Source organism: Mya arenaria, chromosome 12 (assembly GCF_026914265.1).
Source record: "Mya arenaria isolate MELC-2E11 chromosome 12, ASM2691426v1".
NCBI classification, from domain to species: domain Eukaryota; kingdom Metazoa; phylum Mollusca; class Bivalvia; order Myida; family Myidae; genus Mya; species Mya arenaria.
In genome coordinates this window covers 19,994,967-20,010,765 of record NC_069133.1, presented here as the reverse complement: position 1 = coordinate 20,010,765, position 15,799 = coordinate 19,994,967, and positions in this window count along the sequence as shown.

Genomic DNA, 15,799 nt, shown 5'->3' with positions numbered 1-15,799 from the left:
TTCAAATGAAATTTCTTTGACGCGTACCAAATAAGACGTTTTCAAATACATATACAATCGAAATCCGTTGTCTCGATATATCAGGGACTGGCCATAATACTTCGAGCCTCGCGAATATTGAGCCAAGCGGTATTGCGTATTGTATGTGTATATTTATACGTTAAAGAAATACTTGTTAACCTGGTTTGTTGTTTGCTACGTTATCTCCTAAAGACCTATTATTACCGTGTGCATCTCGTACAGTTCACAATATGACAAATTTGAAAATATGAAATAATTTGATTTTTTTTAAATTTATTTACGCAATAAAAGTATATAAACCCATCCATAGAAAACATAAACAACTAATCTTGATACTAAGTTAGTAGGAATACATGCAAATAGCTTAGGTTGTACCGAGTCCTCTCAAGATTGCTCAACATTTGACAGTTGTATTAATTCTTCCATTTGGAGAAACCTTCAGCGCAATAATTTTATCTGAAGACGCCTGATCAAAACACAATCAGATTTATACCTGTACTGACATTACTATTAAAACGCACATTAGATGAGTTTGGACATACATGAATGTGACATCATGCAAATGTTACGAAAGTTGAATTGGAGATGTCAATCCAACGTGTTTATGATCAATGCGTACTTTGTTGGTTTCAAATTGTTAATAATAGTAAAAAGCTAGAAACGTATGTACTTATGAAAATAAGTGTTGTATGTGAGCCCAATCTTAACTATATTAATATAATCAAACATAGAATAGCATGTATCATTTTATTAAACTTACACAGTGGGCGATTTGTTAAACACGAAATCCTCGTGCACGTTCTTATCAATGAGATATTTATGTCAAATTTGGTCGTATACATGTATTTAACAATATTTAAACCCTATATTTTCATCAGGCATGTTATTTACAAACTTAGATAATTGTGTAGATGGAAAAGTTAATGATAACTTAGATTTGTCTAGTTCATTTTTTAGATATTTAACAACATAATTTTCTTATGATTAATATTTACATTTGTGTTTGTATATACATTACTTGTTCAACGTCTTTAAATTGTATTATGTATAATAGCAATGACATTTTTATGTTTATGCTAATAAAACCTTAACTTGACTCTGACATACTTTTAACGTCTGTATTCGTACCAGCTAAAGACAGAAATTAAAGTGAAAGCGTGTTTGCTCAAACTGTTAAACCATTTAAATATGATAATGATTATAATACCAATCAAGCAAAATTAATCGATCAGCGCCTTGGCTTAGCCAAGCAAACACATCAAGGTATGAAAACTCACATCGAGTAATACAAACAAAACAAAATGTTTACTGTTTACTAGAGACCGCAAAATGACATCGAGCGTTGAGAAATATTTAACCTCTAAATACCAAGCTAACCGATCGAATTTTATATGAACATATTGAAAAAAACAAACACTTTAAACCTTGTTCGAGCCAACGAGGATATCGAACCTTGCGATACCGAGACACCGAGTTTCGACTGTAATCGAATATGAATTCATTGGCATCAGTGGCCGATCTGCCGAGATGAAAACCTATCATATTTATCATTTTGTCACTTCCGATTGCACTTAAGTTTGGGTCGCAATTTTTACACCTTACTTAATATATTGTTTAACGCTATGCGTCTAGAATTTTTATAATCACTCGCGTTACCACGCGCCAAGAAGGCAAGTATCTTAAACCATAGCATATTGGTTGTCGCCAGAGCAGGAACATAATAGCGACATTCTATATCTGAATAGAAGACAGGGAGACCTCAGCCAACTGGTTGTCGAAATTTTGGAATCATAAAAAGACATTTTCAGTCTTGAACAAAACTTGTACGAGTCTTTACCTTAAAAAACTTAATAAACAGTGGTCTTCACCATGTCCTGGCGCCGTATTAAAACACCCTGAGTCTGAGCAGAGTATATAATGACCTCATACTTCTGAGTATTGCCATAGTTTACTCATTATAGGGAGTAACTAGACGTAGGCTGGGCATAAAGTGACCTCAGACTACTTGTTTTCGCACTAGTATAAACATAATTGAGACGTCCTTGACCTAAAGTGATTATGCAGTGACCTCCGCATGACCTAGTGCCATAGCGGGCAAATAATAAGGTCATCAACCAGGCTCAAATGTCGCAGGCCATCTTTATTATTGGAACATACTGGGCCTGAGTAAACGTATAATGGCCTGCACGTACCGATTGTCGCCCTCATGTGCACATTTAGTGAATCAGCCTACTGGTAGTCTCTCTGTTCGGCACAAATAAAGACATACCAGACCTGATTTGATCGCATAAATATTGACCGCCGCCTACTGGTTGTCGCCCAAGTAGGGATTCAATAAGGACATATTATGAGTCCTGAACTGAACAAAGAATGATATCCGCCTAATTTTACCGTTCTAGAAGACACAGTATATGGATATACTTGACTTGAACTAAACAAATTGTTGAGAAGAAATATAGTTGGAACATACTAGGTTGAATTGATCATACAGTGTCATCCTGGTTATGCCTGACGCCCTTGCATATGCATAAAAGAGACTTACTAGTCCTAAACTGAATGTATAGTGACTTCCGGCATGACCTTGGACCATAGCTTATACTCATTCGGAGCTCCTCGGCAATTTTTTTTTCAAAAACAACCTCGGATGTATTTGGACGGTTTACATATTATAAAAGAGGTACGTTTACGTCCGCTGCTAGTAGATCGCGTAGTGATTTTATTTAGTATTTAAACTTTATGACTTTACTCTTGGAAATCTTAATTATGATTGCAATAATATACTTCAATGACAATCAGTTTAAACTTAGATCAGTAAACACAATTCTAAAACACTACATTTCTAAAATGATTTAATTAAAAAAAATATGAACTACTTTAACTAATGTACCGACAAACATCCGAGGTTGTTTTCGATAAAAATGGCCGAGGAGTTCCGAATGAGCTTATACTAAGCCTAATCTGAACAAATGGTGACCGCCGCCTACTGGCTGTTGTCCTAGTTTACACATATAAGGGAAATACTAGACATGAACTGCATGTACTTAGGCCATAACCCGGGGCCCTTGTTGGCACATATTAGGGACACAAATAACCTGGGAAGAAGGCTGGAAATATAGTAACCTCCGCCAGCTGGTAGTCCACCCAAAAGCCACATGTTATGAACGTATGAAGCTTGAGGTAAACCTTTGAAGATAACCGCCTGCTTGTTGTCGACCTAATACTACTAGGCACATAACAGGGACCATACTAGTCATGAGTTTAACACATAGTTACCTCAACAAACTAATTATCGATGCTTTAGATAAAGACTAGGGACGAGACCTCATGTGAACTAAGTTATGTGTTCTTTACATTTTGTTTCGAAATTATATACCAATTGAATGGATAACATGTAACTTCGAATTATTTTTTTAGCCGCCTAACAAATAAGACGTTTTTAATTATATATACAGTCGAACCACGTTGGCATGACATTTTCATTAACAGATGTAGAGCAACATTAAGGAAATACTCAAAAAATGCTTGTTAATAATGTCAAACGTATTTTGACAAATACAACCTTTGGGTAACATCGTTGCGACCTTTGGGAGACATTGAAAATTTTCACCAGAAGTTCATTTCTTCTTCTCGCTAATAGTCAATGCGCGTTTAATAATAATATATTATTGCTAACGTATTATTATGTAACATGTTTTATTATCCCAGTTGTTATTTGATAAATATATTTGAGTTTTGTTTTGTTTTTGAACCAACGTTCTGATGAAGTGGCTACACGCGTTTTGATTCGGACGGAGAATTGATTTTTGCTTTTTTAATTTGCTAGATATCACACCTTATTAATTCTTTACTTAGGACTTTTAAATAAGGCATCGTTTATTGTTACAAACAAATATGAATAACATGGTACTTCAAATGAAATTTCTTTGACGCGTACCGAATAAGACGTTTATATATATACACAATCGAAACCCGTTGTCTCGATATATCAGGGACTGGCCATAATACTTCGAGCCTCGCGAATATTGAGCCAAGCGGTATTGCGTATTGTATGTGTATATTTATACGTTAAAGAAAGACTTGTTAACCTCGTGTGTTGTTTGCTACGTTATCTCCTAAAGACCTATTATTACCGTGTGCATCTCGTACAGTTCACAATATGACAAATTTGATAATATGAAATAATTTGATTTTTTTTAAAATTTATTTACGCAATAAAAGTATATAAACCCATCCATAGAAAACATAAACAACTAATCTTGATACTAAGTTAGTAGGAATACGTGCAAATAGCTTAGGTTGTACCGAGACCTCTCAAGATTGCTCAACATTTGACAGTTATATTAATTCTTTCATTTGGAGAAACCTTCAGCGCAATAATTTTATCTGAAGACGCCTGATCAAAACACAATCAGATTTATACCTGTACTGGCATTACCATTAAAACGCACAATATATGAGTTTGGACATACATAAATGTGACATAATGCAAATGTTACGAAAGTTGAATTGGAGATGTTAATCCAACGTGTTTATGATCAATGCATACTTGGTTGGTTTCAAGATGTTAATAATAGTAAAAAGCTAGAAACGTATGTACTTATGAAAATAAGTGTTGTATGTGAACCCATTCTTAACTATATTAATATAATCAAACATGCAATAGCATGTATCATTCTATGGACGATTTGTTAAACACGAAATTTTCGTCAGGCATGTTATTCACAAACTTAAATTATTATTGTGTAAATGGAAAGGTTAATGATAACTTGTATTATATATAATAGCAATATTCAAATATTCAAAGTTTATTGGCAAAGATCGGCATACAAATGCCTATTGCCATTAAACACTTAGTCATGGTGATAATATACACGAATAGAAACACACAAAGATTCAGTAATACAGTACATATCATAATACAAAAAAAGACACAGAAACATAAAGCAAAAAACAACAACAAAATAACCATAATAATAAGCCAATTGGTTTATACTTAATTATTTCATTAAATTTTAGAAACATTTAAGGTTCCAGGGTAGATTTTCTTAATTCCATTGCAAATGTGATAAGTCTTATAGTATTAAGTAACTTACTAGTTGATTTGTTTAGTAAAACAGATTTTAACATATTTATAGAAGGCCAGGAGGTGTTGCCTAAGTAAGTTTGTCTCAATCTATTGTATAGTGTAGAACATAACATAAAATGATACCCGTCTTCTATCATATTTGAAGAACAACATTTACATTTTCTGTCAACTCTGGCAGTACCAATATATCTACCAGTTTCAATTTCAAGATTATGTGCTGATAATCTAAAACACGTCATATATTTCCTTAGCCTATCATTTTTAATTTGTACAAGATAATTGTCAAATGATTTTTTTTCTTTAAGTTTACAATATAATGACAGTTTTGGCATATTGTTTATAGAAGCATTCCATTCTTGAATAAACTGATCACGAATTCTACATTTAAGTAAAGGAAGATAATTTATGTTTACATCGAAGTTTAGTCTTATATCCATAAAACCAAGATGATCAATAATGGAATTTATTCTCTTTGCCCAAGAAGAATTATTTATATTAGCATTCAATTCATTATATACCATATGTATTGGTGAATTTACATTTTTTTTTTTTACTTTTAACCAAAATTTAACAGATCGTTCCTTGCATAAAATGGATAAAGGAAATCTGCCAAGCTCACCATATACAGCAGCGTTAGGGGTTTGTTGCTTTACACCTAAAATATACTTAAGAAATCTAATGTGTAGCTTGTCAACTTCCTTAAAGTTATATACCCCCCATACCTCTGAACCGTACAGTAAAATTGGAACAACCATAGCGTCAAACAAAGACAATTTGGTTTTAACATCGAGATGAACTTTGTCAAACAATGACAAGAGACTATGGTAGGCCTTTAGAGCTTGATCATTTAGCATTTTACTGCATGTGACATATTGCCTGTATAATGAAAGTTAACGCCTAAATAAATAAAGTTATCTACTATATTTACCAATTCATTGTTAATATAGAATTGTACATTTCTAGCTTGCTTCCGTTTTTCAAAAACACAAATTTTAGTTTTATTTACATTGATTTTTAAACCCCATTTAACAGAATAATGGTACATAGCATTCATCTGGGCTTGTAAACTTGCTGGATCTGTGGTAAATAATACAATATCATCAGCGGATAAAATTATATACATTGATAAAAGTTCTAAATCCTTAGTAGTAAATGCTTGAAAATTTAAATTCTCAAAGATATCATTTATCAACAATATAAATAAAAGAGGAGAAAGAGGTTCTCCTTGTTTCAGACCGATTGTTACGTCGAAAAATTGGGAAAATTCCAACTCGCCAGCAGAGCATAGTTTAACACATGACTGTACGTCAATGACATTTTTATGTTTATGCTAAGAAAACTTAAACTTGACTCTGACATACTTTTAACGTCTGTATTCGTACCAGCTAAAGACAGAAATTAAAGTGAAAGCATGTTTGCTCAAACTGTTAAACCATTTAAATATGATAATGATTATAATACCAATCAAGCAAAATTAATCGATCAGCACCTCGGCTTAGCCAAGCAAACACATCAAGGTGTGAAAACTGACATCGAGTAATACAAACAAAACAAAATGTTAAATGTTTACTAGCGACCGCAAAATGACATCCAGCGTTGAGAAATATTTAACCTTAAAATATCAAGCTAACCGATCGAATTTTATATGAACATATTGAAAAGAACAAACACTTTAAATCGTGTTCGAGCCAACGAGGATATCGAGTTTCGACTGTAATCGAATATGAATTCATTGGCATCAGTGGCCGATCTGCCGAGATGAAAACCTATCATATTTATCATTTTGTCACTTCCGATTGCACTTAAGTTTGGGTCGCAATTTTTACACCTTACTTAATATATTGCTTAACGCTATGCCTCTATAATTTTTATATTCACTCGCGTTACCACGCGTTCTGTTATGTTATATATTGGTGTTATTATTACCCTCTCCTAATGACTCCGGGTATTCTGCGTTATTTAACATTATGTTTTACAATTTGAGCAAATTTGGCGGAACTAAGTTCAAATGAATTCTTAAAATAAAACGCCATTAACATATTGATACCGGGGCTCTTTCGCTATAGAAGATATAAAATTCTTAAGTTCTGTTTCCGAGATTATCCCATCTAGCAACTCATACGCCTTAAAAGGCACTTTTTGTTTTAATTTTTCGCAGCACCAAAAGGTTTCTAAAATGCTTTTACAACTCATCTATAGATAAGCCTTCTGAGCTGGGTATTCTTTTCTTGTACTGAGTTTTCATTTTTTTTTTCCAAACTGTTTTGTGTTTGTTATTGCCATGTTAGCAATTCTACACCCTCATTTTATGCTATTATTTTTATTATTCTTATTGAACGCGGTTAATCGTTACTGTGCGACTGTAGTAAATTTAAGAATGAACTACGTTTATCGTTATCACACGCAATGTGTATGCTGGGGATATCCAATTGATCAAGTAATTGAATTCCTGTTTGTAAACAAATACCTTATAAACATATTGTTATTTCCGAGTGGTCATAGAATTGTGTGGAAGGAAGTATTTCAAAGTTGCTCAAAAGAGAGAAATATCGATAGTTAATGAAAAAATAATCTACCGGATTATTTGCTTTAGTTTTATTGAAAGTAAAATCGCTTATTTTACTATCCTTACTAGTAACGTTTTTCCGTGGTTGTCTGAACATTTATCTTTGCTTATTATGTAGGAACATTTGTCAACATTTGTTCGAATTGCTCGTTGTCTATATTATTATCAAAACTTATGAAGCCAATTTCATCCGCCATGCGGCCGTTTAAATCGCAATTTAATGCAAGTATATAATCAGTGCTATATATTTCGATTTCCTGTTTAGTTTAACAATTTGTATGCCTTTCAATAATCGTAATATTATCTTTAACACTATCCTTAAAATAAATGGAGAAACATCCACTATAACGATTTTTGTTTGTATTTTTTATTGGAGGTACACCATTTGTGATAAAATAGCAACAGATAAACATGTAAAAAAGGAATATAAAACTGATTGTATGTTGTTTGTTTTAATCATATAACTTGCAGTGCGTTTTTCAATTAATTATTTGAATAAGACTTCTAAGCTTGTTCGGTCAGAAAATAATCAGAGTCAATTATTGATTAACAAAGACATCAAAACAATCTTGAAAAACTGCAAACTTTCCATTAGTTTTTTTTTAACGAAGCCGGCCATTAATTGGTGTCATTATAACTTCTTTATTTATAAACAATGCGAGAGATTTGAGTAATTAACGCTTAAACCAAGCTGACTTAAAATAGACCGCTTGTAAAATACCCATCACAAGACGGTAGGCGGATTCAAAATAACAAGACCGACCAATCAACGATCCGAATCCGCTACAGGGATAAGCACCCTCTATTGAAAAATGTACTGGACGCGTGGCTTCTGTAAACACCAACGGGGTTTAATGGTTTTATCCGATAAATCAATACTCAACCACATTCTACAAATGCATTTGCGTTTACGTTTGGAGTGGAATTATAAGCAAGTTATTAGTATGATTTTTGTTTCAATTGCTAAAGCGAATTTTATGTTATATTTTAGATATTTAGGACATTTGGTATATTTATAAATATAGACATAATTCAAAATAAAATCCTTAAACGATGTCAATGTCATTTCTGCACACGTTTTTGCTTTTGATTCTAAAAATTGATATGGTTTCCGTTAAAGTAGGTCTAATACATTTGACTTAAACATAAACTATTACAATGAGGCATTCATTTAGATAACGCTTCAAAATAATTATGTTTTATTTAATATCATTGTAATGTCCCAAGGCCTATTTCAAGCCTTCTTTAAGTGACAATTGATCCCCGACCCGAAACTCGTGTGAATAACTCCTGGGTATTGATTTCTATTTCAATTGTCTTGTGTTCCCTATTTTTAAATAACATTTATTCAGCATTAAATAGTGTAAAAATAAGCACTAGTAACTCTGCAATATATGGTAAACTAGGACGGTACCCTCTGTATTTTACTAGACATGTAAGAATTGTAAAATATTTTCTTAAACGGATTAATTTAAAACAGACAGTTGCTTTTTATACAAAACATTGCAAAGCCTTCGATACGATGCGGAAAATAACGCAAATTCAAACAAGTGGTGTTCTAATGTACGCACACATATCCGGAGTCGATTTATATTGATTATTTTATTCCTTTTTTTAGAAGAAGATTAATCGACTCATTTATTGGACATTGGAAAACTTATATAAACTCATTAAGTTCATTAGTGTTAAACAGAGAACTACAATTCAATATTCATATGTCATCGTATATAGATAAATTGTATAGCTATAGACTTAGGAATATTATTGCTAGATTTAGATTGTCTTCACATATGTTAAATATTGAAAAAGCATATATGTTAGTATTGAAAGAAATCAACGTAAATGTATTTTATGTGTTCATAATGATATCGAAGATAAATATCACTTTGTTTTGATTTGTCCGAAATATAATGGCATAAGGAAAAAATATAACTAAATTTTACTATGCAAGACCAAGCATGTTTAAATTCATTTATTTATTAAACTCGGAAAACGCTGCATGTCTACGAAAACTAGCTTTGTATTCCAAACATACTTTTAAGTTACGATATACTGCTTTGAATAATAATGCTTAATTTTTAACATGTTGAAATCATTGATAGTTTATATATGTATAATGCACTCTCGCATCTATCAACTATTGCCATGCAATGTGTTATTGTAACAACGATGAACTGTAAATGTTAAAGTTAACAATAAATGTTCTGTTCTGGTCAATGATATATAACGTTCAAAGACAAAATGCAAAAACATATGAAACAAATCATCGTGATATCATTATAACCATCATGCACGCTGAATTGTGTGATTAACTTGGTTGATATTTTCCTTTTACTCTTTTATTCTTTCGATTTTTGAGTAATTTCTAAAAATTCTGTCAATGATAAAAAATCATTTAAAACGTGTTATACATTAAACTATATATAGTTTGATTGTTTATGTGTGTGTATTCTATATTTCTGTTTTGTATTCATATAATATAACGATGAGCTTTTTATGTTTATGTCAAAAATAAACTTTCTGTTCTGATATTTTCTATCAATAGAGAAGTATACTATACATCATAGTATCAAATTCTTAACATAATAATGTTCTCGATCGTAACAAAGATGCATACTATAAATATTTACTAACTTGGCATATTTTTTTTCCTCTGTCTGAGGAAAGATGGTAATACATTTTGTTTTGTTGGCCAAAAGCAAAAATATGGTTTACAGCAATGATTTCGTAGATAATGATGTTTTTGACATAGAAAATGATATTCATCTCGATGACATTCATATTACAAAAGCTACATATTCTATATTTTCTAGGAAAAAGATGCTGTCTTCCTGTTTCGATTAAAAGGTCATGTGAGGAAATGTTTGTAACGACCGTTCTATATTTATTCATGTGCATACTATTTAGATATTTTCATGCTTGAGTTCATTTTTATACCAGCGATATGTTTCTAGTCTGTTCGATTCATTAATATCTGCATTCCATATATGTCAATTATTCTTTGTCGTATTATTTCAATCAAAATCATAATTTAATGTAAAATATCGGGATGGCAACGAGTAGTAAAGTTAATACTCGAGTACTCGGACGATCGTTCGATCGAGTACCCGGGTACTCGATTACTCGGAAAAATTGAATATGTGTTCGCAAAGACAAGATTGTGTATACATGGATCGTTAATGACGTATATTGTTCGTTGGTCGTATTATTGGTCACTTTCACCTTTAAAGTAAACTTTCATTACGTATTTTAACAAAAAATGATATAAAAAGAAAACAAATGTTGTTTCAGGCTTTTAATTTGTCTTATTCGTTTCATTTCATACAAGTATGCACCGCAGAAATGAACAACAATCAGAATTACAATGAACGAAAATTAATAGCATACATAAAAATAGTGAACGAAGTTCAGTTGTTTACTCTACATTTTTTTTTTTAAATGATAATTTTTTGTACTGTGTAATTGTTGTTTACCTCATTAATATTCATAATTTAAAATATCAACCAATCAATTGTGATAATCATTTCAAAAATAGTTAAAATGCGCCCATTAAGAAATCAATCCTCGTAACATTCGATACTCTTTCGCTCGTTAGCGTCCATTGTTTGGTGAAAGGTCTCTAATTGGTATACAATAGAAGGTGTAGTTGAAAGTACCTCTATCAAAACTTCGCTAATTGACATCAGTGCTAATTTGAAATAGAGGTCCTTTGTTGACAGTTTGCAACTATCACAACAATTGTCAACTAGGTCAATTGTGTACACAGCGGGGATTAGAGGGACCGTAAATTGTCCTCTTGGCAAATAACCAGATCTGATATTTTGTCTGTAAATCGTGAATTTGGTGATTTTTATAGATTTTTTCCCGAGTACTCGAGTAGTGATTTGGTACTCGGACGTTCGATCGAGTACTCAAGTCCTCGGGTACTCGTTGCCATCCCTAGTAAAATAGCAATAAATCGTAGACTTGCCTTTTTGAAATTGATTTTAAATAGTTTTATTAAGACTGCTCCACGTCAATCTTTTAAGAAATATTTGAGAAATAAAGTTCGAAAAATATCAATGAGCGTTATTTCTCTATAGTTCTTTGGCTCGTCTTCATTGCTCCCTTTAAATGCAGGTACTAAATATCTTCCCTAAATGGATCTGGGATATTCTCCTGTGGTAATGCGATTTAATAGTTTCAAGAGAAACGGTGATATATCTGTAAATATGGTTTTATAGATTTCAGCATTACAGCTTCATTAATCTGCCAAAATTACCTTTTTAACAAGATTGTTATCGCAAATGTTTGCTCTTAATTTTGAGTTGTTAGTATAATCTTAAGTACTATATAGAGTTTTGAAATTATCATATAAATCCGACGCATTTTGATTCTCAGATTTTGGTTGACTTTTTTATATTCGTTTTTATTTTATTTCTAAAAATCGTTAAGGTTTATTTTGCTCAGGCTCTCACGGCTTTTTTTGGAAGCGATTTTCTAGAAGTTGTATCATTTTGTTTTTTGGCAGACCGACAAAAAGACGAATTTGAATTATCTGTATGAACGAATTTGTTGAACCATCAATGTTTAATTAGAATCTATTTTTTTTTCTACAAATCAAGACAATTGGTTACATTTGAATGACAAAATACTTTTAAGTTCTTCAATTTTGGATGGATTCCATTAAATTGTATTATCATTATTGATATTATTACTCTTACTATTATTTTTGGCACTATTTTTCCCAAACTGCTTATTACAAGCGAAAACGATCCATGATTGATTCGAAAATTCGGTTAGATCTTGTATTTGAAAGCCTGGATCAGAAAATATATTTTGAAGCTGAAGTATTTAATAATCCAATACGCCTGATTGATTCTTTTTGAATAAAATGTATATTCGCCCATACCTGATTGGTGTGCAGTCGACATATAACAAAAATATCAAACTTGGATTGACATAACTCGATGAAGCGTTTACCTTGTGTAACTAGCACATAATCTTTTGAATCACGTGGTGGAATGTAAGCACAATCTGACAGCTGATTACTCGTCGAATGTTAGGTTATCTATGATTTAGAGCTACTGCCATAAAGATCCGCTGTAACCAAACATTTATTAAGTTGGTAATCCTTTTAAAAACCGAAAACAATCAAATTGATCATATCGTAATAGTTTACAGTAACTTCATCGGTTTTTCTCAGCAATTTCAAAATATTTGCTAAATGATTTGTGATGATAATATACGTCCGTCTGTACTAAAATTTATTGAACTGTTAAATTCAACAAATAGACAAGAACTTATAAAACAATCTTTATTTGTCAAAGAAGCGTTATGTATAAGACGAACAACTCTTAATATTGAATTATAACAATGATTCATTTTAGTTATTTTTTTGTTCATCCTCACCTAATTTGAATATGTCCATACATCTGTATTCTAATTTACTCATTATTGTATTACCTGTGTTTTCACCATGTGTTCAATCATTATATGTATATGGTTAAGAAGATGATGTACTTTGTACAAGTCTTAATGAATTATCTGTTCTGTTCTGTTCTGATAATATTCATTTCACGCGTTCCGTTAGTATAGCGTGAAATATTTGTCTTGGCGAAATGATAGTATTTGAATACAGTAGTGGTCAGTCTTGCACGAGGACTTCGTGCTATATTGGTATATTAGCGTGAAGAGTCATTCTACCAGTCGACTTCACTCAGTTCACTTCGTAACCTAAATTTTCACTTCAATAGTTTTAGTAATTTTGTTTCACTGTTTTATATCCATATTTGAAACCAGACAAATGAATGAGGTTCGACATTCATACGCTGTGGATCGACACTTGGCAAACGAACACAGGTTTCCAGAGTTAACCGTCTCTGGTTTTGCCTGGCCGGTCGGTTGCACTGCATAGGGTTTTGCCAGTGAATTTCATTGTGGTGGGCTCTACATAAATACATGTGCTCGTTTTATACTTACTTAACCTGGCTTCACGTCATCATCTAATAAACAACTCGTCTGGTATTGCACATTTGTGTTGTTGTTTTAAGGGTAAAAACGAAGTATAACAAAGACATTGGTATGCCACCGCTTATTTAAATTTAAATGCTTAAATAAAAAATATAAGTATGTTTAGAAGTCAATGTGTCTGTTGAAAATATCATATCAAACTTATAAATAATGTCTAAAAGGCTGTTATATAACTTTTGTTATTGAAAGACTATTGATATTCCGTGATATAAATCTTAATTATGACTTCTCTTGACTATGCACTATTGCCAAGGCGCTTGGTTAGCTTATTTGATCTCCGATCTAGGTGGCGAGCTGTGAAGCTATAGAAATGCACCAATATATCTTGTCTTTTAGTTTATGTTGCTTTCAAATGGTGATTGTATCATAATGCCTTTAAATAAGGAAAAGAGTTATGTAGATATTTCGTTTATACAATTTAACCGGAATGCGTCACAATTATGATAGAACAATGGTGACCATTCAATCAAAATGTCATATAACTATTTAAAAATAATTCTTATTTCCAATCGGTTTAATTAATAGATACATTGTTTATATGTGTTAGTAAGACAATGCCAATTTCTAATAGCAAAGCGTCTACTCTAAATGGCTCTGAACACGATACACGAGTACACAGAAAATGGCCCCTACTGTGACACCAGTGCGATTAACGCACGAACCACAGGATGCGTTAAGCATGATAAACATTTTTAAACTAGTCCTTAAGCACTTTAAAAATGACAAAGTTTGCGCACTGAAATGATTATCAAATTGACAAAATGTGGTCTACAATACAATGTTTACGTTTTCTAAAATAAAGACGGGAACCAAGATTAGCAGAGCGTATTCATAAAACGTCAAAATTACGCGGTGTACTTAAGTTATAATATAATATAACGTACTTTTCTTTATATTTCATCATAATAGTGGCCATCAATATTAAGTGTTAGAGGCTTTTATACATGTTAGCATATGCACAAACCCTAAAATCTCTAACTGGTAATTACCAGCTAACGTTTTTACGGGCGTCAACATCACCTCTATCTAGTAGTTTAAGCTCCCAACAAAATTCCCCACACTGGTATAGAAACATCTGCGGTACTAGACCATTTATGTATTTTTATTCAAATAGTAAATCTACCCAAAGCGTCTTCATTGGTTGGGATCAGGTTTGAGCACTAGATTTCCGCTACGTGCCTTTGTCCGATCTTTGGGTGCCACATCGCTTCTTTATAATATTATGAAACCCATCCAGAGTCAACAAACTGGCTTATAATAGAAAGATACGTGGTTCTCTAAGCTGGCCCTTGTTTGCTGATATAAGATGGTAGTTCAAGTTGTCCCCTTCGTACCAGTATCCGGTCTTAAAAAGTCAAGCCACATCGTTCTAGTATTATGAACCATATTATTCATAATATATACTATTATATTATATTAATAACGAATGTTTAGTAATTCACCATTCATCAGCCTTCATGAAATATTTCCTAATTTGCTGTTACGGTAATATTATTTATTAATACCTTGGATATATGTTATATTTCGACGTAACCCGCATAGTTATTTGTTTTAAGCTGCGTTATTTATTGTTTTCATTTTTATCCGTTATCCTTCGTTGGTTAAAATAGGGCCTATATAAGGTTCATGTCGCTCACACATGGAGTGAACCTCAGTTACAGTGATTTATAAGTTGACTGCATTTTTAAAAGTTTCTGTAGATGCTCACTGCCATGCGATACACATTAGTCATTACTGATATCGAAGAATGAATTTGAATTTAGCAACTAAGCACTCAAGTTGATGGAAATAAGATATTAATTATAACTGTTTTTTAAGTATAGTCGACTCAAGTTATCGCAGATGTACGTGTATTACGTATTAAGTATGAGTAACTACGTTTATTGTCTTCGAATGAACATTTACATGTTAAAATATTATTTTTGGATACAATATTTGATCTTGAGGATTTGGGGAAAAACTAGTTAGATATGCCGCTTGTAAACCATACACCATCAGATTAAAATGTTTGTTTTTGGTGAGGAGGTTTAACCCTGAACTGATTTTGGTTTATCAGTACATGATAACACATTTCGACGTATTCTATGATTTTTGCCGTCCATTTGAAAAATAGA